The sequence below is a fragment of the Acomys minous genome (assembly GCF_964271855.1).
Source record: "Acomys minous genome assembly, chromosome: 15".
Lineage (NCBI taxonomy): Eukaryota > Metazoa > Chordata > Mammalia > Rodentia > Muridae > Acomys > Acomys minous.
Genome location: NC_140497.1, coordinates 94,670,572 through 94,695,700, shown reverse-complemented (window position 1 = coordinate 94,695,700; position 25,129 = coordinate 94,670,572). Strand labels below are relative to the sequence as shown.

The following is a 25,129-nucleotide window of genomic DNA, read 5'->3' as shown; positions in this document are numbered from 1 at the left end:
ATATAGCAAAGCAAATTTTAGGTATCCATATACATAAACTGCCGGGCAATCAATCTTAGCAGGCGGGTACTCCAATAACCTTTGTTTGACAACGGAGAAAACTGAAGGGAAACGCTTACTTGACCGATATAAAAAAACAAAACAAAACAAGCAAACAAACAAAAAAATCTGAAATGACAAGTCTGGAACCTTGCACTAGGAACGCTTTAGTCACTGAGAGATAAGCATTCTCTCCCCGGTGTGGTGGTACACGCCTTTAATCCCAGCACTAGGGGAGGCAGAGGCAGGCAGGTAGCATACAAATTCTAAATAACATGAAAATCTCAACTACTCAGTCAAATTAACCGCAATTCAAGCACCACCAGTCAGTTAGGCTTCAAGTGCAGTAGCTGCCATGTTGGGGAGACAGTGGGCGAAGGCATCTCTGCCTTGAGGGAGAATTCTCTTGGACAGCCCAGGTGCCCCGGACAAACTTTTTCTGCAAAAGGCAAAACAGTAAATAAATGAAAGAAGGGATTAGCCATGCCTGGAAAATTCCTGAGGAGCCACGACCTTCCGTCTGTGGGCAGCGGCGGGAGCAGCAGCAGGATGAAGACTGTCTGCAGCCAGCAGGCAAGGTAAGCTAGCCACAACACACTGTCTTCCTCACCCCTGCCTCTTACACTTGGGCGGCAGCCAGGAGACTCCGCCCACTCCAGGGCAGGCTCTTCCCCGCCTTGGTCCCATCCTTCCTGGAAATGCTGCCTAAACCCACCCAGGCCCCTCTGCCTTGCAGCGGATCCAGATTCAGTCAAGGCTAGGATGGAGAGGGCTAGGATGGAGAGAGCTGAGGATGTATTGCTCCTCCCACCCCATCCCTGCCCCTCCCACCCCATCCCTGCCCCTCCCACCCCATCCCTGCCCCTCCCACCCCATCCCTGCCCCCTGCAACCCAGAGGCAGCACTAAGAGTCCCTGTGAGGCTTCTGTCATATATTTCTTCTTTACGAATGGATTCGGAGAGACAGGCATTAACTGTGACCTTTGACACGTTCCTTAACAATTTCACTGTCCCAGCTCCATCATAGAATAAAACAGTTTAAATGAAAAAAAAAAATCAAACAATGTAATGTTTGCAAACAAAGCAGTTTAGCATGGAGTAAATGTTACATGTTTGTTTAATAAGCAAAAGTGGCATTCACATTTAGTGAGCAGCCCTCACCCCAACACACACGTGCTGGAGGAGGGCTGAGAAGAGGTGGGAAGTTAAACAGGAGTGAAAGGATTTTTCTGATATCTGACGCCCCCTAGGCCACTGCTCTGTCTCCTAATTCTATCTTGCTTTCTTACCAACATCACTGTACATCTAATTAGTACCCAAGAGATGTACATTTCCTGGGCTCAGTCACCCAGGCCTCTGTGTAGTGACTTCCTTACACAAACAACAATGTCTCTGGTTTCTACATCAGCCCTTGGTTTATGGATAGCTGGGCATGGTGGCACACTCGGGAAGCAGAAGCAGGCAGATTGCTGTGAGTTCGAGGCCAGCCTGGTCTACAAAGTGAGTCCAGGACAGCCAAGGCTACACAGAGAAACCCTGTCTCAAAAAAAAAAAAAAACTAAACAAAACAAAAACAAACAAACAAAAAGAAACAAAAAATAAGAAAAGAAAAATAGACCTGCACTCAGGATTAGGGTTAACAGAGGCAGGTGGATCTCTGTGAGTCTGAGGCCAGCGTGGTCTACATAGTGAGACGCTGTTTCAAAAGAAAAGAAAAGAAAAGAAAAGAAAGGAAAAGAAAAGAAAAGAAAAGAAAAGAAAAGAAAAGAAAAAGAATTATGATCAACCGAAGCACACTTATTGGCTCCCTTTTATGGCGTCTGTAAAGGCCAGGTAATAAAATATTTTATGGCCTCTCACTTTTTAATCACATGCATATTTAAACACTTGTGCTCTAGTGTACTCGTTCCATATTAAAAAAGAAGAAGAAGAAAAAAAAATCAAAGGGCATCTCCAAAACAGGCATACTCCAAATCAAGTCCAAAGATTCCACTCAGATACTTGACCTACGTAAAACTAGGTTATTGCTTCATTTACATATTTTCTTTGTCCCCAGAATATTCTTGAGAGGTGAGGACCAGATAGAGATTTACCCCACTAGCAGTGGGACAGCAGACAAGGGATGCCTTATCACACAGCCCGATAGGTGCCAACTGGAAACCAGGTGTCCTCCCCCTCTCACCCGGGCTGATGAACAACCCGTGGCCAAGGATTCAGAGTCCATGTAAGACACGCCCCCCTGTAGAAAGTTGCTGGCATGAAGCCTTGGAGCTGCTGAGGAGGGTCCACCAGCAGAGGGCCCGGAGGACCGAACACATGAGCAGTCTCACCATGCAGTGCAGCCAGCCTCTTCGACAAAGCCCCTAAACATGGCGGCTGTGGGTTACTGCAGACGGAGTGCTCCGTGTTTTATCTGACCTCCTGGCCAGCATCTTTGATTCACACTGCTGCACCCCACACCGCAGAGAGGAGACTGGTAGCCTTTGCAGACACACAGAGAGTGGAGCAGGCGGGGAGCCAGAGGGCGAAGCCTGCAGTGCCCACAGAGAGGTGGGATTTTGCTCTTACTAATGGAGCAAAGAGAATAAACGGGTAACATACGACCTCATCGCTCCTGTTACAGGACGTGACCGCACCGCACCTCAACACATACACATACACGATGTCTAGGCTGCCAACTTGCTCAGTAGCTGAAGGCATCTGATGCCAAGCCTGATGACCCGAGTTTGAGTCTCAGAACCCACACACTGGGAGAAGACAGAAAACTCCCAGGCTGTCTTCCGGCCTACACATACATACAATAGATAAATTAATAAAGACCACTCTTTAAGAACAAGGTCATTCCTTTCTTATAAAGGGCTAACAAAGAGAAGCATGCACTACCAGCCGTCTTGTTATAAATGAAAAAAAAAAAAAACTTAAGGCCTCAAGGATGAAACAACGTATTCGAAGCCCCACAGCTTGCCTTGGTGGTCCTCCTCGGCTGCTCCCCCATCAGAGGTCAACAGCGATGGGCTCCATAACGCCACTTCCTTCTCCAAGCTCTGTTAATGATGGGGCTGGCATCAAACAAACTGCCACGGGCGCACGGATGACAAGCGCCCCGAAACTACTGAGTGAGCCCCATAACTGAGCGGGCTAAACCAAGGCTGGATTCTACTTGTCCCTGTAAGAAGCAGAACGCTTAAGATGATCCTCCTGTGACTTCTGGTTTCCATGGTGATAAATAACATTTGCTGCTACGTGTGGTCTGGCTTACATCTATGGACAAGCATTTCCTGATGAATGGCAATTCCTACAGATAGAGCTGCCCAAATATTTTAGGCAGATGATGAGGAAAAAAAAACATTCCACACAGAAGAGATTAATAACTGATTACATCATCGAGCAGCAAGAGCCGCAACATAGTTTGGTCCTAAAACTCACTTTAGCAACATAAGCTCATCCGTCTGGCAGTTCTGCACTCGGTAAAACATTCAAGGTGTGTTTGTCTGGACCGCACAACGGAACCTCCGTATTTCTCTTTTAAGAGCACTCAGGCTGGGCGTGGGGAGGCAAAGGGTCCAAGAGCTCTGTGAATTCCAGGCCAGCCAGGACTACACAGCAACACCCAGACTTCATGAGCAAACTTGACAGGATTATAATTCTGGGGATTGTTAAGGACCGTGCCAAAAATGTTTATTCAATTGCTTAAGTTATGGGAACTTTTAAGTCATATGTTTCGGCAAGGATGTATTTAATTTTTAATTCTTCAGCTGTAATTTTCATTAAAAAAAAAAAAAAAACAAAAAACGCTTATTTGTAAAATAGGGAAAAGCTAAACATTGGGTTCTGTGTCACGGAGCTTGTTCTGAGGAAGCCGGCCCTGGCCTCTATAATACACAGGCTTTCTACAGGAAAAATCTCACCCCGGGCTCACTCGTCTCCCTCCTCCCTAAGCCCACGCAGCGGTTACAGTTCCTGGGCTCAGTGTTGGGTGGTTACAACAGTGGCGGCGGTCCATGTACTGTTTACAGACCCTGTTTACAAGCTGCCCACACTGTCAGTCCACTGTGGACACTCACGCACGCACGCACGCACGCACGCACGCACGCACGCACGCGGTATGAAGCAGAGTGATGCTGGGAATAGGCCAAGAAGTTCACACCAGCCTGGTGGTCCTCGCGACCTCCGTCTGGACTTTCCATCCAGCAGTGAGTGTTTCACAGCCAAGGCCCTTGGTCGTGAGACACGCGTGAAGCACTTATGTCATCACGCACGAGCCACTTCCCCTCCATCCTCTTCCCGTAAGGCAGGGATGCAGAACTCCTGCCCATTACACAGTCTGCCCGGGTTAGCTCTGCGGGGCTCAGTCAGTCGTCACGGCCCCCGAGTCCCGGCCTCTCCCTCCCAGTACAGTAACAGAAGCCTGTACACACTGTGTCTGGAACATTTCGGCACAACGGCCTGTGGTAAGAACAAGACAACTGTTCACAGTCTGGACAGAGAAAGTAAATCTTTTGGTTTCGTAGTAAAAAAAAAAAAATCAGTCTTTATTAAAAATCCTTATAATTCTTAGGTCAGGATTATTCCCATCTTCAGGCCCCAGTATTCCACCCCAATTCAGTGTGACACAAATCCACTCCCAAATGTGAAGAGAACAGACAAAAATATATTTAAATGATTTAAAAGCATTCTCAGAAGCTTTGCACACACCTCCGCCAGGCGCTTACTATCTGCATGGCCCAGAACAGGAGGCCTGAGGTGCAAGGCTGCTGGATATGCGGGGTCAACAGAGAGCTGGGAAAGGGACAGAGTTAACAAGAACACGAACTCTCACGGAATTCAAGACAGGTGGGTGCCACCTCTGCCTTCATGGAAATGAAGCTGCAGTAAGCAATGGAGCCCCCACGGGAAAGGGACAGGCAGGCGTTAGACACGGGAAAGGGACAGGCAGGTGTTAGACACGGGAAAGGGACAGGCAGGCGTTAGACACGGGAAAGGGACAGGCAGGTGTTAGACACGGGAAAGGGACAGGCAGGCGTTAGACATGGGAAAGGGACAGGCAGGCATTAGACACGGGAAAGGACAGGCAGGTGTTAGACACAGGAAAGGGACAGGCATGCGTTAGACACGGGAAAGGGACAGGCATGCGTTAGACACGGGAAAGGACAGGCATGCCTTAGACATGGGAAAGGGACAGGCAGGCATTAGACACGGGAAAGGACAGGCAGGCGTTAGACACAGGAAAGGGACAGGCAGGCGTTAAGACACAGGAAAGGGACAGGCAGGCGTTAGACACAGGAAAGGGACAGGCAGGCGTTAGACACGGGAAAGGGACAGGCAGGCGTTAAGACACAGGAAAGGGACAGGCAGGCGTTAGACACGGGAAAGGGACAGGCAGGCGTTAGACACAGGAAAGGGACAGGCAGGCGTTAGACACGGGAAAGGGACAGGCAGGCGTTAAGACACGGGAAAGGGACAGGCAGGCGTTAAGACACAGGAAAGGGACAGGCAGGCGTTAGACACAGGAAAGGGACAGGCAGGCCTTAGACACGGGAAAGGGACAGGCAGGCGTTAGACACGGGAAAGGGACAGGCAGGCGTTAAGACACAGGAAAGGGACAGGCAGGCGTTAGACACGGGAAAGGGACAGGCAGGCGTTAGACACAGGAAAGGGACAGGCAGGCGTTAGACACGGGAAAGGGACAGGCAGGCGTTAAGACACGGGAAAGGGACAGGCAGGCGTTAAGACACGGGAAAGGGACAGGCAGGCGTTAGACACAGGAAAGGGACAGGCAGGCCTTAGACACGGGAAAGGGACAGGCAGGCGTTAGACACGGGAAAGGGACAGGCAGGCGTTAAGACACAGGAAAGGGACAGGCAGGCGTTAGACACGGGAAAGGGACAGGCAGGCGTTAGACACAGGAAAGGGACAGGCAGGCGTTAGACACGGGAAAGGGACAGGCAGGCGTTAGACACGGGAAAGGGACAGGCAGGCGTTAAGACACAGGAAAGGGACAGGCAGGCGTTAGACACGGGAAAGGGACAGGCAGGCGTTAGACACAGGAAAGGGACAGGCAGGCGTTAGACACGGGAAAGGGACAGGCAGGCGTTAAGACACGGGAAAGGGACAGGCAGGCGTTAGGCATATTTCTGACATCCTCTTGTCCTCAGGGACCTTCTCCTGAAGGTGTGGATACAGAAGCACGTGCTGGAGAAAGCTCTGTGGTGCTGGGGATGGACAGACAGAAGGACAGGATGCTCGGAGGGGTTGTGTGCCAGGTAGGATGGGCAGAAAGTGGGCTCTAGCCTCAGTGAGACCTGCTGTAAATACACGGTGAAAAAGCCAATAGAGGGTACAGAGCATCAGCCTCTGGCCTTCACACACACACACACACACACACACACACACACACACACAGAGAGAGAGAGAGAGAGAGAGAGAGAGAGAGAGAGAGAGAGAGAGAGAGAGAGAACATGTACAGAGCAAACAACACACAAATAAACAAACAGTAGGGCTACAGAGATGGCTCAGAGGTTAAGAGCACTGGTTGCCCTTCCAGAGATCCTGAGTTCGATTCCCAGCACCCACATGGTGGCTCACAACTGTCTGTAACTCCAGTTCCAGGGAATCTGGCACTTGCACACAGACATACATGCAGGCAAAACATCAATGCACATAAAAATAAATAAATCTTTAAAACAAAACAAATATCAAAACCAGTAAAAGGGCCAGGCCTGGTTAGAGGCAGGCAAAGGCCTGTTAATTCAAGGCCAGCCTGATCTACATAGTGAGCTCCAGGCCAGCCAGGGTTGTACAGAGAGACTCTGACGGAAGGAAGGAAGGGAGGAAGGGAAGGAGGGAAAAGAAAAACAAAGAGTTAAGACCATGTCAGTAGCTCACTGGTGGTCTGAATCCTGATACGCAAGGCAGTTTTAGATTTCCTGCTTCTGCAGTGAGCAGTGTGGCCTGGAAGGATACGTAACATCTCAAGCGACAGCTGGCAGGACAGTCTACGCTGCACCCCCAGATAACAAGCACAGAGGGGAATGAAATTCAGTGAGCCGTCCTGAGTACGCACCACACGCCTAGTGCCACGCCAGCTCTGCAGTAGCGAACTGCCCTCGCACCAACAGACCTCGTATTTAACATGGAGCGGGAACATACTCTCCGACATACAATGTCTCCATTCATAATGTAAAGATTTCAAATTCGGCAAGAGGTTCCTGATGCTACTGAGGAGGCCGTCAGCAGGAGCACGTTAGCACCAAGACCAACAAAGACAAAAGCTCCAAGTGTCCAAAGAAACAAAAAGCAGAATATGAAGGCAACACAGAGCAAAATAATAGCAGAAAAGTATTTTTAAAAAAACCACCCCCTAGAATATTCAACAGAATTTTACCATAAAAAAAGTGACAAGGTACTGAAGCACTTTTCCGAGTTTTTATTTTATGTGTGTATGGGTGATTTGCCCACATCTGTGTCTATGTACCACACATATGGCTGGTACTCTGGAGGTCAGAGGGAGGCATTGGATCCGCTGGGGCCAGAGTCACAGCCGCTGTGAGCCCTGTAGCAGAACTGCCTCTGTGAGCGCAGCCTCTTATCACCGAGCCATCTTTCAAGCCCTGGTACTAAAATCAGTGTATCATCTGTGCCAAACCACAGTGACTGCCATCTTGGTGGGATTTGGAGCCACCTAGGAGACAACTCTGGGTGTCTCCACGAATGTGCTGGCTGCGGTCCCAGACAGAATCAAGTCAGCAGAGACCAGCACTCACCTCTCTTTACTGCCTGATGGCAGACACATGTCACGTGTGGGCTCACAGTCCCACCACAAGCCTTCGACACCATGGCCCCTCTTAAGCCACAAGCCAAACCCTTCCTCTCCCTAAGATGCTTTCAGCAACTATTTTGTGATAGCGTGAGGGAAAGGACCTAGGATGCAGAGACAAAGGTTCAACGGCTGTCAACATTTTGGTTGACATTTTTTACTGTAAATCACTTATTAAGTTCAGCTATACAGACTATTCTGAGATGATAGTTAAGAGCCTTCTGGTGAATAAGCCTGTAAGCAGCAGAAAAAGATTTTACTGAAAACAAAACAAAACAAGCAATCAAACAGGAAAACAAAACCCCAGCTGCTATCATCAGAAACCTAAGACTTATTATGCCCTATGTAAGCTAAGCTAAACGCAAACACTAATTCATAAGCTTTGCATTCTGATCAATTTTAAGCTTTGAAACTCGCACATACATAAATGTGCATATGGAGAGAAAATAGTTAAAGGCAGCATCTCCTTGGTATCTGAACCACAGGAGACCACTAGGGCTGGGATACAGTGGCACATGCCTATAATTGCAGCTCTTGGGAGGGAGAAACAAGACAGTCAAGAGTTCAAAGCCATCCTCAGCTACAGAGCAAGTCTAAGACCAGTGTGAGGTTTTTTTTTTAAAGTGAAAAACATAAAAGACTGTTCTTAGCAAGAAAAGTTCTTCTATGTTCTCAATTAATGATTAATGAAGCTCCCGACACCAGTTAAACCCCAGGTAATCATCTACCCGCTCCCTTCAGCAAGCACAGCCGGCAAACTCTGGAGCATCACGTTGCGCATAAGCCTGGGACACCTAACCCTAGATAGACATGAGATAATTTCACTCGGTAAACAACAGCCATCTGCAAGAGAAGACCGAAGACAGCCATCACACTGGCCGCTCGGGGCCCATCCCTCCCGGTGCCTAATGAACTTGCCTTCACTAGCGCCTCGCCATAAACAGCTTACATAACTATGACCTGCAGGCAAGAATCCAACAGCAGGAAAAGGCTTCGTCAGCCCTTCGCTGCTGTGCCACCCAGCTCTTCATCCCAGAAGCAGCCCTTGAAGTACAGCTTAAATCACATTCTATGCCTGTGTCGAAGGTATAGAGTGTCCTATAGAAGGTATAGAGTATCCTATAGAAGGTATAGAGTATCCTATAGAAGGTATAGGGTGTCCTATAGAAGGTATAGAGTATCCTATAGAAGGTATAGGGTGTCCTATAGAAGGTGTAGAGGAGAGTATCCTACAGAAGGTATAGTGTGTCCTATAGAAGGTATAGAGTGTCCTATAGAAGCTGTAGAGTGTCCTATAGAAGGTATAGGGTGTCCTATAGAAGGTGTAGAGGAGAGTATCCTACAGAAGGTATAGTGTGTCCTATAGAAGGTATAGAGTGTCCTATAGAAGCTGTAGAGTGTCCTATAGAAGGTATAGGGTGTCCTATAGAAGGTATAGGGTATCCTATAGAAGGTATAGGGTATCCTATAGAAGGTATAGAGGAGAGTATCCTACAGAAGGTATAGGGTATCCTATAGAAGGTGTAGAGGAGAGTATCCTACAGAAGGTATAGTGTGTCCTATAGAAGGTATAGAGGAGAGTATCCTAAGAGGGTATAGTGTGTCCTATAGAAGGTATAGAGTGTCCTATAGAAGCTGTAGAGTGTCCTATAGAAGGTATAGGGTATCCTATAGAAGGTATAGAGGAGAGTATCCTATAGAAGGTATAGGGTATCCTATAGAAGGTGTAGAGGAGAGTATTCTACAGAAGGTATAGTGTGTCCTATAGAAGGTATAGAGTGTCCTATAGAAGCTGTACAGTATCCTATAGAAGGTACAGGGTATCCTATAGAAGCTGTAGAGTGTCCTATAGAAGCTGTAGGGTGTCCTATAGAAGGTATAGGGTATCCTATAGAAGGTATAGAGTATAATCTCCTATAGAAGGTACTCAAGCTTTCAATGTTCCAAAACTAAACTGCCCAGAATACTGCTTCCTCACATTACCAAGGCAAGCATGAGCCTCGGTCCTGGCCTGCCTCTGGTTCCAACACAGCCCAACGTGTGTCAAATGATCCTGATACCCCGGCAGCGTCCCTCGGGCATACAGGCGAGGGTGTGTAAAATGGCTCTCACTGCCCAAGAGACATGACGCTTTTATGTTTTCCTTCTAAATGTACCTGAAGAGAAAACTGGACAAAAACAAACAAACAAATCAACAAACCAACCAAACAAACAAAGAAAAAAAACTGTAGTACAACCTCTCATAGTTAAAAGAAATATGCTTCCTGACTTTGAAAACTACCTGAGGCCAGGAGAGACTTCGGTGTTCATCAATTTTCTAGCAAGCCTCCAGACTTGCAAATACATCGAGATGGGTCCTTTGGGTGAGGCTGGCAATGCAGTGGTGATGGAGAGAGCTCCCAGAGCCCAGAGCCCAGCTCTGAGGCAGGCCTACCACACCTTCCTGAACCCTGCAACTCCACTTCAAAGACAGCATCCCCCCCCCCAACGCCCTCTTGGAAATCTTTCATCCCAGTTCTGTCCGAGCCACTGCCTAGATCCAGGCTTCAACCCCAAAGCAAACTCCCTCACCCATTTCCACCCACTCCCACCCGGCCTCCATGCCGCCGCATGCTGTGCTTTGTTAGAGAAAAAGAAAACCTAATCATGACTCAAAAATCTTCTGCTGAGCCTAGGAGTGAGTCCAACTTTCCTAGGCGTGGGCAAGACTGTCACCGCGACTTCCGAGCCAGCCACACGTCCTGGGAGGTGGCTCCCCCAGCCACTGCACCTCTGTGAGCCGGCCATGCTGGGCCCTGCTGGGCCCTACAGAGCCTCGCAGGGCACAGCATCAGTCCCCACGCCAACACTAAGCAGGCGGCACAGGAAGCTCTGTGCTGAGTAGCGAGTGGCTCAGCGCCCTGTCTGGGAGAGGCTCGGGCGCTGCATCTATGGAGTCCATGATGCTGGGGCAAACTACAGCCAGACTAGACTGCACTCGGCTTCTCTTCCAGGAATGTGGCTCTAACATAAGAACAGCTTCTCTGACTTAGGAATTACTGCCGATTAAAGAGCAACACAAACTGCTTAGGGCACAGGACACACAACACAAACTGCTTAGCACAGGGCACAGGGCACAGGGCACAACACAAACTGCTTAGCACAGGGCACAGGGCACAAGGCAAACTGCTTAGCACAGGGCACAGGGCACAACGCAAACTGCTTAGCACAGGGCACAGGACACAACGCAAACTGCTTAGCACAGGGCACAACGCAAACTGCTTAGCACAGGGCACAACGCAAACTGCTTAGCACAGGGCACAACGCAAACTGCTTAGCACAGGGCACAACGCAAACTGCTTAGCACAGGGCACAACGCAAACTGCTTAGCACAGGGCACAACGCAAACTGCTTAGCACAGGGCACAACGCAAACTGCTTAGCACAGGGCACAACGCAAACTGCTTAGCACAGGGCACAACGCAAACTGCTTAGCACAGGGCACAACGCAAACTGCTTAGCACAGGGCACAACGCAAACTGCTTAGCACAGGGCACAACGCAAACTGCTTAGCACAGGGCACAACGCAAACTGCTTAGCACAGGGCACAACGCAAACTGCTTAGCACAGGGCACAACGCAAACTGTTTAGCACAGGGCACAACGCAAACTGCTTAGCACAGGGCACAACGCAAACTGCTTAGCACAGGGCACAACGCAAACTGCTTAGCACAGGGCACAACGCAAACTGCTTAGCACAGGGCACAACGCAAACTGCTTAGCACAGGGCACAACACAAACTGCTTAGCACAGGGCACAGGGCACAACGCAAACTGCTTAGCACAGGGCACAGGGCACAACGCAAACTGCTTAGCACAGGGCACAGGGCACAGGGCACAAGGCAAACTGCTTAGCACAGGGCACAGGGCACAACGCAAACTGCTTAGCACAGGGCACAGGGCACAACGCAAACTGCTTAGCCCAGGGCACAGGGCACAAGGCAAACTGCTTAGCACAGGGCACAAGGCAAACTGCTTAGCACAGGGCACAGGGCACAACGCAAACTGTTTAGCACAGGGCACAGGGCACAACGCAAACTGCTTAGCACAGGGCACAACACAAACTGCTTAGCACAGGGCACAACACAAACTGCTTAGCACAGGGCACAACGCAAACTGCTTAGCACAGGGCACAGGGCACAACGCAAACTGTTTAGCACAGGGCACAGGGCACAACGCAAACTGTTTAGCACAGGGCACAACACAAACTGCTTAGCACAGGGCACAACACAAACTGCTTAGCACAGGGCACAACGCAAACTGCTTAGCACAGGGCACAGGGCACAACGCAAACTGCTTAGCACAGGGCACAGGGCACAAGGCAAACTGCTTAGCACAGGGCACAAGGCAAACTGCTTAGCACAGGGCACAGGGCACAACGCAAACTGCTTAGCCCAGGGCACAACACAAACTGCTTAGCACAGGGCACAACACAAACTGCTTAGCACAGGGCACAGGGCACAAGGCACAACACAAACTGCTTAGCCCAGGGCACAGGACACAACGCAAACTGTTTAGCACAGGGCACAGGGCACAAGGCAAACTGTTTAGCACAGGGCACAACACAAACTGCTTAGCACAGGGCACAACACAAACTGCTTAGCACAGGGCACAACACAAACTGCTTAGCACAGGGCACAACACAAACTGCTTAGCACAGGGCACAACGCAAACTGCTTAGCACAGGGCACAGGGCACAACGCAAACTGTTTAGCACAGGGCACAGGGCACAACGCAAACTGTTTAGCACAGGGCACAGGGCACAACGCAAACTGTTTAGCACAGGGCACAGGACACAACGCAAACTGCTTAGCACAGGACACAACGCAAACTGCTTAGCACAGGGCACAACGCAAACTGCTTAGCACAGGGCACAGAGCACAACGCAAACTGCTTAGCACAGGGCACAGGGCACAAGGCAAACTGCTTAGCACAGGGCACAGGGCACAAGGCAAACTGCTTAGCACAGGGCACAGGGCACAACGCAAACTGCTTAGCCCAGGGCACGGACACAAGCAGAACGAAACACTTGGTTCCTAGTTACTATTACAATGCGAGGGGAGGCAGAAAGAGTCTAAGAAGTGCAGCTGGAGGATGACTCCCCAACACAGAGCTCTCCAGACACAACAGGACGGGCACACACACGAGTTCACGGAGGCTGTGGCAGCGAAAGACCCGCGCAGGTTCAAGTCAGACGAGGTCCCAGCACCCAGAGGGACAAGTGGACATGGGGTCCAACCCCTAACCAAGAAACTGTTTGCAATAGATCCCTAGGGGCAAAGGTAAAGTTAGGTTCGTCCTGTCAGGGCTGCATTGCCCACACTCAGGGCTGCAGTGGCAGAGGAGGCTCCTGATGAGGAGAGAGCACCGCACTGCTTCTCTTCAACTGGTGGGCCCCCCAATAGTGATGGCCAGGTGTGGCCTTTCCCCCTCCGTCTTCCAAGTCTCATACACTGGCTCACAGCGAGTCCCCATAGGATTTCTTTACCTTGTGTTGTAATTCTGAGGTTCTAGGAAAACTTCAAGAAGAAAAAGAATAATAACTTTTAACTAAATCTGTCTTCACATAAATAGATGAGTTGCCCCCTTAGTCATTAAAGAAACACAGATGGAAACCCCACAAAGAGACACCGCTGCACACCCGCCGCTGTGGCTCTATAATCAACGCTGCTGCCAAGAACGGAAGAAACCGAAACCTCTGCATGGTGCTGGCGGGAATCAAGATGCTCCATTTCAGAAAATGGTTTCACCGGTCCTTCCAATTGGTTAAACAATTGAGATCTACCAATTATATCCCTAGGACACACCAAGGAAAGTGAAAACTGCGCCTCCTCAAAATCCGTTCGCAGAGGTGCCCCGGGCACGAGCCAACGGGAGGTCACCTGTCACCAGCCAATATGGGCAGAACACCCTACACCCAGCTGCAGTCTTACAAAATGAAACAACCCAAGGGACTGCCTTACAATAACTTAAATTGGTGAACACTACTGAATAGTGTACATAAAAGCACTACATATTTATAGAATGGGATTGTTGTTTGGCAAACGAGGCCGTGATGTACTGACCCAGGTAGGCACTGCTGCACCGTAAACATGCCCCGCTCAGTGAACAAAGGCAGACACAGAAGACCATAAGCTGCACGTGTCCCTGTACTTTCAATTCCCATCGCCGGCCAGCTGACGGAGACTGGGAGAGTCGTGTCTAAAACTGTGGCGTCAGTTGCACAATCCACAGACGTACCGGACAGAACTGGACTGCACAGTAAATGGCCAGTAACCTGGTGTGAGAACTTTCAATAAAGCGGTTCCACGTATACAGAAAACAATCCCACAGGTTAGAGCATGTTACGGCCAGGCTGACAAAGTGCCTTCCGCTCTGAGATCGACATCGACTCAATCTCGCTGGGAGTGCTCACTTGCCTCCCCTACCTGGTCACTCCCTCCTTGACAGGTGTTTCCCTGGCTACTGCGGGAGACAGCTACAGGGTTACCCAGGTAACCAGAAACAGCCCCCCCCCAAGAGGCACCCACAGAGAACAACGTGGCCTTAGTGACCCCAGGAAGCAAAGCTTCATCGTTTCTCTCAGTAAGAGGGGGCTTTGTAAAACCCCAGCGTCGGGCACGGCTGAAGAGCAGAGACGAGGCACAGAAAACAAACACTGCCAGGGACACAGTGATCTGGCTGTTCTGAGTGCTGGAGCCAAGTGTTCCTAAGCAGGGAAGGAGGGTTTGTTAAAACACCCGCTCAGCTATTACTCTGTGTGTGTCTCTCTGTGCGCCTGTGTACGCTCATGTGCAGTGTGCCGTGGTCTGAACAAGCGTTACTCATTAGACCTGGGGACAAAGGTGAAGTAAGCCCGGTCAGGGCTCTTATCACCCACACTCAGGGCTGCAGTGGAGGAGAGACCACCACACTGCTTCTCTTCAACTGGTGCCCCCCCCCCCCAATCGTGATGGCTGGGTGTGGCCTTTCCCCATCCATCTTCCAAGTCTTATAAACTGGCTCCAGAGTTCCCAAAGGATTTTTTTATCTTCAGTTGTAATTCCGAGAGTCTAGGAAAACTTCAGTTCACTAAGTGAAAAGTTATCAGCCATCAGACTCACCAAAATATAACTGCTAGGGCAGATTTTTAACTGCTTAACATCTTGAGTAACCATGAAAACTATTTTCTAAACTGGGCCCCCATAGGCTCATATATTTGAATGCTTAGTCACCAGGGAGTGGCACTATTTGAGAAGGATTAGGAGGTGTGGCCTTGTTCCTGAGGGTGGACTTTGAGGATTCAGAAAACCATAGCATCTCCCTTATCTCTCTCTCTCTCTCTCTCTCTCTCTCTCTCTCCCTCCATCTCCCTCTCCCTCTCTCCCTGCTGACAGATCAGGGTGCAGAACTCTCAGCTACTGCTCCAGCACCACATCTGCCTGCATGCCGCCATGCTCCCTGCCACGATAGATAGTGAACTAAAGCTCTGAATCAGGCCCCCAATTAAATGCTTTCTTAAGAGTTGACTTGGTCACGGTGTCTCTTCACAGCAACAGAACAGTGACAAGACACCGTGTAAGGGCAGGTGTCCAAGAAGGGTCCCCTGGAACTGGAGTTACAGGTGGTTATGAGCCACCTGATGTGCTAAGAACCGAACCCTGGTCCTCTGCAAAAGCAGCCAACACCCTGGGCCATCTTTCCAGCCAAATACATAAAGTGCTCTTAACCCCTACGCCATCTCTCCAGCCTCGAGAATGAGGGCCTTCACGACATATTCAAGAGTCTGTGGCTTCTCCCCAGGTGTCCCTCAACTCTATGTCTTTGCAGTGTGATAAACGCACTCTGGACCTTGGGGACACAGGGCTCTTGCCTTTTTTTGAAGACAGGGTCTCATGTAGCCCAGGCTGACTTCAAACTCACTGTAGTTAAGGATGGCCTTGAACTTCTAACCCTCCTGCCTCCATCTTCAGAGTGTCGGGATTGCAGAGCCACTTGACTTACGTGCTGCTGGGAGCATCACGTACGCTAGGGACGCACTTTACCAGCTGAGCCACATCCCCAGCCCTGACTGTGTCTGTGACAGAAAAGTGCCAGGCAGAGGCTCCCTGTCCTCAACGGCCCTGGTGCTACTGAGGGAAGGAGGACAGACAGTAAGAACAAGGCGACACGCATGGTGCGTCCCGTAAGCACGATCAATTCATGTGGCCACAGAATCAAAGGCAGTAAACTGAGGCCCAGTACACAGACGATGAGGGAAGGACACGCAGTCCACACAGCCCATGCAGGCACTTGAACCTCCCCCCCCAGCGAGGTTCAAGTAACATGAAGGCATCAGAGCGTTTGGTGTTGGCAGTTCTGCACAACAAGGGGCAATCACAGGAGAAAAGACAATGTCCGCGTTGCCTTTGAAGCAGCCTGGGTGACTTCTCCCATCCGCTCATTTCCTCCAACAGCCTGATGCTCGGCTACCGGCTGAAATCTGTAAAGTGTTTTTATATACTAGTAAGAATTAAACTTAATTAAGACGTATTACATTTCTGCTCCTCGGTCTAACAATAACTGATTTTTATAGTGTGTGTGTGTGTGTGTGTGTGTGTGTGTGTGTGTGTGTGTCTTGTTGTTGTTTTGCTTTTGTGTTGTGCAGCCCAGGCTATCCTCAAAGCCACCAATCCTCCGCAGTGCTGGGATCACACACATAGGCTGCCTCACGAAGCTTTATTGCTACCTCGGAATGAACACGGGCGACTTCGCTTTGGCAAAGTACGTTTCTCACATTAACATCTGCTTCAGTTCTCATGGTTTTTAAATTATTGCTTGCACTTATTTTGATTTTTCAAATGTTTTCAAATACATTAAGATCTCACTATCTTTCATTATGCATACTTGCTCTATGTATGTGAGCCTACCTAACTTGCTTGTCACACGTGATACAGAGGTCAGAGGACAACTTAAGTAGCAGGCTCCCCCCTTCACGATGTGGATACCACCCCCAACACACACACACACACACACACACACACCAAGGGAGGTAGAACTCGGTCACAGGCGTCTCAGCAGCGTCTTTTTAACCTGCTGAGCCCTTTAGGGGGGCAGGCAGGGTCTTATTATGTAGCCCAGGCTGGCTTTGAACTCATTGCCTGCCTCAGTTTCCCAAGTGCTGAAATACAGGTGTATATCACACGCCGGGCTTCAGATGTTTCAGCAACTCTACCGGCTACAAGCATGTCCATTTCACATTTGCACATATCTGGTAGAATAAGCAAAGCTAAACCCCCTTTTAAGAAAGTTTGCTCATTCACAGAGTATTTGCTAAGTGCTGCTCCACACACATGTACACACATGGTTTAGGTCATGTTCGTTCATTCAAAGAACATTTGTGGTCCTACTGTGTGCTCAACTTCAGAACACAGCGAGGGCACAAGACAGGCACAGCTAAGCTCTCACTGAGCTTGAAATGGGTTAGAAAAGGCAGACAGAACACAGGCAATATGGGGAGGGGGGCTCAGCGAGGAGTTAAGGAAGGCTTGTGGAAGGAGACGACATCTGAGCTAAGACAAAGGGAGGTAACAGGGGAAGGGCAGAACAAACTGCAGGCGGGGCGGGTGGCCATGGGGTGGGGACACGACAGCTTCATACTGCAGGCTCAGGCAGGGACCTCCTTATACAAGGCCCTATGTTTTCTGAGAAAATCTGAGCACAAAGAAAAGCACTGTGGGCTTAAGCAGGTGGCAGACAAACCAGCCTCAGTGCATAGACACAGAGGCCGTAGCTACTGCGGCCCCAGGAGGATTGACTGACGGTGACCTTAGAAGGGAGTTAGCATGGGGGAGCATCCAGGCACATCAGATGGAACTTCCATTTTTCATGACCGGGGAGGAGGCTTCATCAGCAAAGTGCTTCAGATCTGAGCTGGATCCCCAGAGCAACGGCCTCTACATGCACGTATGCATCCACATCCACATGTACACAAGTACACCATACACACCACACACACACACACACACACACACACACGCACGCACACAGAGTATGCACATACACTCAGTTAAAAGAGAGTTTGGGAATACTTGAGTAACTCGGCAGCTCCTTGCAGGTGGGACTTAAGTGAAAAGGAAAGGCCGTGGCAAGTGTCTGGGAATTGTCTGGGAAGCACTACAGACCCTTGTAAAGCAAAGACTGTCTGCACTCAAAGACTGCTTTGTGCAAGCTGTTTGGGGTGGGGGGTGGGGCAGGGGCAGGGGAAGTATTATTGTTTTCTTTGCAATTTCATACCTCGGCAACCACTATGAACTAGGGTTTTTTAAAAAATCACAAACACATCACACCCAGAGGCGGCTATATGCAAAACAAGCCCATGTCCTTTCTGGAAAGGGCCCGGTTCAAAGAGGAAAAAAACAGAACAGAGGAATCGTTTGATCCTCATATTGACATGTGGCTCCAACACAAACCCAGGCGCTCAGACCTTTCTTTATGGGAGTTAGCTAGAAGAGTTTTTGTCTCCCTCCAAAAACGGAGAATTAAATACCAAACAAGCTAGGAGGGGCGGGGGTGGGGGGTGGGGGGGGGGCACTCAAGTTCAAGTAGCCCTGCACCTGGCAGAACTGACCCCTGAACAAAACCTTTCTATGCAGATTTACACTTTTCCAAGAACAAACAACCCTGGGAAATTTTCCCATGACCCACCTCCATCAAGAATATTTTTAATATTTCAAAAATGTGCAAACCCGGAACAAAGCAATTTTAAAATCTCAAAGGGTCAGGGCTGGCTGCAATTAGTTTAGGAATACATTATACATGAAAGACACCACGCCTTTCTTTATAAAACACAGCATCTTCACACCAAAGTTCAGAAAAACAAAGGGGAAAAACTAAACTAACACAGACCACAGAGAATATACGTGAACAGTGGTTTGTGTCCGGCCCAGTCTGTAGCAGAAAAAATCTCAAGTTAGGCTTGGTCTTCCTGGGCTAAAAAGCAAGAAGAAAGGGGAAAGCAGGGCATCATGGGAAAGAGAGGGCTTCAGCGAGGTTCCAGGTATTAAGGTTACAAATTAGGCACCCGGGCCGGGTGAGAGCGCAGGAGGCCAGCCCGCACCGGCTCCCATGGCAGCCCGCCCACCGCAGCAGGGCTGCGCATCCTCACTCCAGGTCTTCCCGCTTCGCTCGCAGCGGAGGCGCAGACAGGAAGCCCGTGCACGTGGTGAGCGGCTGTTGCGCTCATTTGCCGCGTCGTTCTCAAGTTGGCCTGTGACACCGGCCACCGCTGATGCTCTTGTTTTACATACGGGGAACAGGCGTGGGGAGTGATGTGAAGGTGTCCCCTCCCCCCCCCCACGCCCGCCACCCCCGGGAAGCTGCCAGGAAGTGATGCAGAGACCCAAATCCACTCTGACTAGGGTTCATTTCAACTGCTTCCTCTACTTCCTATATTTTCATTAAATGGGGATTTATTATTTTACCATAACAAAGAACCAGATGAAAGGTTTTTTTTTTAATTATTTTGAAACAACAAACTTTTATAAAAACCAAATAGGAACAAGGTCTTGAATACATTGCCCATGAAATCATAGGAAAAAACAGCTTATCCAGTAGAAGGCAGGGGAAGGGCGGTTGGCTCCACATTCGCTCCCTGGTGGCAGGCGGTAAGGGCACAGGGATTGCGAAGGGCAGAAATGCCAAGGCAGCCCAGGCGCCACCTCCTTCAGTTTGCAAGCCTATCCCCAGCAACAAGTTGCTACAATGTACACGTTTTCTTTCTACGCCGCTTCTGAAGCTGTGAGTCCGCCTCATCTTGGTGGTCACATTAAGTAAAAAGGAGCCACCAAGAATTTTGGCGTGAGTAATGACAGAAAATTATTATTATTGAATTATTCAAAATAAAAAAATGCTATGAACCCAGGGTACTTCCGGCCCCTCCGGCACCTCTGAGCACACAACATGCATTTTTGCACTGCATCATTTTAGCGCCTATGTTGGCACACCCTGCACTACCAGCAAACCCTGCCTGAAAGACCTCCCCTCAGAGCCTGCCATGCTAGGAACCGCAGTGTCTCTACTGTGCACACATGGAGTTGTCTGTCCTTACAGAAAACACCTGGGGCTTCTCATGTTCCCGCCACTGTTCCTCAGCCTGTGAGAATCACCTTTGTCCATCTTCGAATGTTACTGTGTTCAACGTTTGCTTTAAAAAAAAAATTGCTGCTTCAGTTGCTTGCTTTGTTTTATTAAAAACAAAAAAACAAAACAAAACCCTGTCACATGAATTTTTCTATTGGGATTAGGACAGAATTTCCCATGTACCTTTGAAATGTCCTGAAGCACACTCGGCCACTTTGTGGCACATATTCGAGAGAAGTGACTATTAATTTCAAAATAGTAATAACAGATTCTGAAAAACAATCAAGGACAGGGATGCAGAATAAGAAAGCGCAGAATCACACAGGCGTGTGAGGGAAGTAACTGCACAGAGCTTCACCATCGCATGACGTCACGGGGCACTTCACCCTTCCCAAGAGGAAGGAGCCGAGTCTCAAGAACCAACTTCCTGACGGAGACACACCCGCTGCCAGAGCTCTTCCAGGTCTTTCCCAGGGCTGCTCCAGCACGAAGCTCTCAACACTCAGTGGTCTACACACACTGCAGGACACGCAGCCCCGCCCGGACTCTGCCTCCACAAGTTTCAATTCTCTCCCCCCTGGGCACAGTAGGGACCTCAGCTGCAGCCCAGCTGCTCCTTGGCAGCTCACATATACCTACCTGCCTTATCCCAGGGCATCATCGTCTGTGGCAGATGAGGTTCCCTATAGGAACTTCAAAACGGAAAATGGGGAATGTTGAAAGAATTTCAAAGGAAATCTAATCAAACAAACAAATATAAATGAACTACTGGGGACAGGGGATGGCAGACGCCTTTAATCCCTGAAGAGGCAGGTGGACCGCTGAATCGGAGAAGACCCTATCTCAAAAATGAAAGCCAAGTAATGAGTTGCCTAGAAAAGTAGAGAGTTCTGGGCTTTAGAAAACTCACAGAGGCGGCTGGGGAGATGGCTCAGTGGGTTAAGGACACTGGTTGTTCCTCCAGAGAACCAGGGAGCCCAAGTTCGATTCCCGGTGCCCACATGGCTGCTCACAACTATCTGTAGCCCCGGTTTGAGGGGATCCAATCTCTCAGAAATTCAGGCAAAATACCAATGTACATAAAATAAACAAAAAGAAAACCCAGAGGAGAAAGTGAGGAGCAAAAGGGGGCAAGAGGTTTGTCTTCCTGGTCATTTCACGAGGGACGGGCGAGAGCCAAATCATGTTAATCTTTTCAGTTTTAGCATAAAAGATTTAATTCATAATGTTACTGACTGAAGACGGATGTGAGAGGGCAGAGGTCTTCCGTTGCACCTTTTCCAGTGGGGTACACGCCTCCCGGAGCAGCACATCTGTAGGCTAGCCTGCAACATCTGTGCACCAGTGGTAAATTTGCCTCAATGAGTGACCTCAAACTACTGGGCCTGTCCATAAAGCGGGATTAAAACTTGAGTGACTACATATTTAGACACTGTAAAACGTTCTGCTCTGCCTATTATATCTGGGAATAAAACTTGGGTGACTATTAATTTTTAAATTATAAAGTGCTCTACTCTACCAAACACACAAATTACCTAAAAGTTAACACTGTAAATGGTGAAGAAGTGTAATTCTGAGACTACCTAAAATAGCTTCTTTTATTATGTTGGGTGTAAGTAAAGGTTTATTTAAAAAAAAAAAAAAAGTACATTAAGGTTACGATTGCGAATAGTTTTGAGGATCCTGCCAAGGCCATTTTGGTCATAATAAAAACTTTCCTTTCAGTTTTCATAATGCACTATTCTATTATCTAGAGCTCATACTGGGCACCTGTGGCAACACAGACCACACGGTCTCTTCCTTCAAAGAGCAAGAGGTGAGAAGAGGCAAGTACTGAAATAATGGGAGAAAGGGTAAGCGGACCAATCTTCTCCTGAGTGGTCATTAAAGCATTACACACTACAAGAGCAAAGGTAGCCGGCTCGCTGCTGCTCTTTAGGGGTGAGAGTCCGGCCACAGATTACCCCTTCCTCTGCATTTAACCTAACAACAGGGCTGTGTTTCTCCTCACAATCATCCTTAGCTGATTTTCACAGCTAAGGTAAAAAACAAAAAACAAAAAAAACAAAAAAACAAAGGCAGCAAGGCCCAGGCCCCAAAGGCAAGCAGAGGCAAGGGCAGACCCTAGGACATTCCCCAGGGTCCCTCTGCTAATTCGACCCTCCAGCGTATCACATCCCTGTTCAGAAATGAGGATGAAAACGAAGTCAAATTCGCTACCCTCACCCCCACCTGTTGAAAACTCAGTGACTTTTCAATATTCTTTTAAAGTAACCTGGGAGCACATTTACTTGTAAAACATCAAAGAATTGTAATGAAAAATTGTTACACTTTGCTCATAATAGCAATTTCATGTATGTATGTACGTATGTATGTATGCATGCATGCAAGGCCAGGCTATAGCTGCAGTGCATGCCTGTGTGTCATGCATGAGGCTTAGAGTCAATCTGTACTACTTCAAAAACGGTGACAATAGCAACAAGTCACCATCTATCCACCTGTATTAAGTCACACTAATTTTCCTAAACCTTAGTTTTTCGGTGTAACAGCCTTGGCTGTCCTGCAACTCACTTTAGACCAGGCTGGCCTCAAACTCGCAGAGATCTGCCTGCCTTTGCCTCCTGAGTGCTAAAGTTAAAGGCGTGTATCCACACACTCAGATCTCTCTATTTTTTCTTTTCCTTTTCTCTTTTTCTGGTTTTTTAGAGACAAGGTCTCTCTGTGTAGCCTTGGCTGTCCTGGACTCGCTTTGTAGCCCAGGCTGGCCTTGAACTCACAGTGATCTTCCTGCCTCTGCCTCCCGAGTGCCAGGATTAAAGGCGTGCGCCACCACTCCCAGTTTCTCTTTTCTTAAAAGACAAAAGCTTGGGCAGGGTAGGGGTCTGTTGAAAGTATAATTGTACAAAGGTGGCAATTATACAGAATATTCCCAGCATAAAACTGTCTGGCCTATTGTGCACCTCGGACAGAACAGAGAATCACACACTGTGTGTCAAATGGCAATAATCATGAACTCCTAGCTCTGGAAATAAGTGTTAGTAAACATGCCATTCCCACCTAAAGATAAACAGACAGACAGACAGACTTGCGCGTAATTACCACCACAAACTTCATTGCCAACGGAGCTCAGTGTGTGACCCTTTCCTTAGAACAAAGAGAAGCAGCTTCCTGGGCTACAGGTTCAAATTAATGCAGTCTTAGTCACTGGTCCATCGCTGTGAGGAGACACCATGACCAAGGCAACTCTCATTAAAGACAGCATTTAATAGTGGGCAGCACTTGGGAGGCAGAGGCAGGTGGAGCTCTGTGAGTTCGAGGCCAGCCTGGTCTAAAAAGTGAGTCCAGAACAGCCAAGGCTAACCCAGAGAAACACTGTCTCTAAAAAACCAGCCCCCCCCCCAAAGCATCTAATTAGGGGCTTGCTCAGTTTCAGAGGGGGGTGTCTGTGATCATCTTGGCAGAGAACCAGCAGCAGGCATGGTGCTGGAGCAGTAGCTGAGGCCGCATCCTGATCCATAAGCCCGGGTGGGGGGGTGGGGGGGTGGGGTAGGTGGTAGAGGAGGGCAGGGAGGGTGGGAGGGACAGAAAGGGATCCCAACCCCTTCTTCCAAAAGGCCACGCCTCCTAATCCTTCTAATCCTATCAGAGAGTTCCACTCCCTGATGACTAAACACTCAAGTAAATGAGCCTATAGGGGTCATTCTTATTCAAACCACAATACAGAAAGTTAGCCTGAAGTCCATCTCCCTAAAAGTGATGTCATTTCCCCACTGAGATACACCACGCTCATCAACTGCATCTTAACAGACTCTAGGACACGGCTGCCAAGGCCACCTCAAGCACACGCGAGCTACACATGTTTCCAAGTTATATATATATATTCTCACACGTCATGCCAAGCCGGAATATAAACACTAGTATTAGACTTGACTTTCTGAGGCTGTAGAAGTGACTGGGGACCTCCCCTTGGGTGACCACACTGGAATCTTTGATCTCCAACTGCCCTGAGTTCACACTCAGGCCCTTTAGTTTATTTTGAGGAAGCAATATCCTTCCTGTTGTTCCTCAGGAAACGGGAGAACGCATTTAGAGACGATGGTTTAAGTTCAAGATGAAAAGGTTTTCACTTTTAAACTGCGCCTCACTTTGAAGAATATTTAATTATGGGGGGTTAAATAGGACTTTGGGAAACTAGAGACGTGCAGTGGAGATGGAACGGTGTTCTCAGCTTTAAAAGGGTGAATTCTGTAAAAACAGTTCGCTAAGTCTGTTACACCCTGTCTCTTCCTGTGAAGAATTTTCCAAGCACCAAGTTGTGTAATCGTGAAATGCAGGGAGGGGCGGGGAGGGGAGAACCCAGGTTTCTGAGATCTCTAAGAGTCTAGAGAAAGATTAGCGGCTTAATTGTAAAAGGAGTGTCCTATCACCCCCGCAGCTCGTTAAGTGATTACTATAATCTCCACAGGGCTTACCTGGCCTGGGCTCACCTTGTAATGCCGGCCACACCTCTGGGGCTTAGGGGGCTAGCTCCATTCTTAAAAGGTGGCTGCAGAGTGGACCACGCCACACAAGAGGAGCACACAGCCTCACCCTCCCGTCTGTCTCCTTTCCCGGCCGTGACCTCTCCCGCACTGACGTCCCGGGACACGCGCAAGTTATCCCAAAGCTGATCAGATTCTCGTGTCGGCAAACCCCGAACGAGACCGGCCCGAGAGCCACGTCTCCTGATCTGGTCCATTAATTTTTGTCTAATGATGCACAAGTCACCCAGGGTCCCGAGGGCCCGAGGAGATGTGCGAAGCCATAAATTTTAATTTCCTCCTCCGTTACCAGACATGAGGTGAATGGCTTCCCTGTAGCTAGCATTCCGGTTCCCTCACATTCGGTCTTTGCCGTCCACCGCCATCTTCCTTGTCCTCTTTCCTTCCACATCCAGCCGCTAAACTCAGCACTCAGGCACAACAGTCTGTCAACCAGGGAAACAAGCTTCATAGTCAACATCTACTGCCCAACACAAAACTAACAGGACTGCGCCCCCCCCCTCCCAAAGAGCATACAACTTGGGGTGGGCAAGATGGCTCAGTGGGTAAAGGCCGCCAAGCCTGAAGACCTCCAGCTGGAGGCACACGTGGAGGAAGG

The 25,129-nt window shown here is 49.0% G+C and overlaps 1 protein-coding gene across 8 annotated transcripts in view; it reads right to left on the bottom strand.

Moving 5' to 3' along the window:
* Positions 1–25,129, bottom strand: part of LRRC8D (leucine rich repeat containing 8 VRAC subunit D) — a 117,532-nt gene that overhangs the window by 51,475 nt on the left and 40,928 nt on the right. The window contains exon 1 of one of the 8 annotated variants that reach the window (XM_084759767.1): positions 527–631. The exons of the other annotated variants lie outside the window; for them this stretch is intronic. The gene's annotated coding sequence lies outside the window, so the exon portion shown is untranslated. Of the gene's footprint in view, positions 1–526; positions 632–25,129 lie in introns of those variants that run through there. 8 annotated transcript variants of the gene reach the window in all.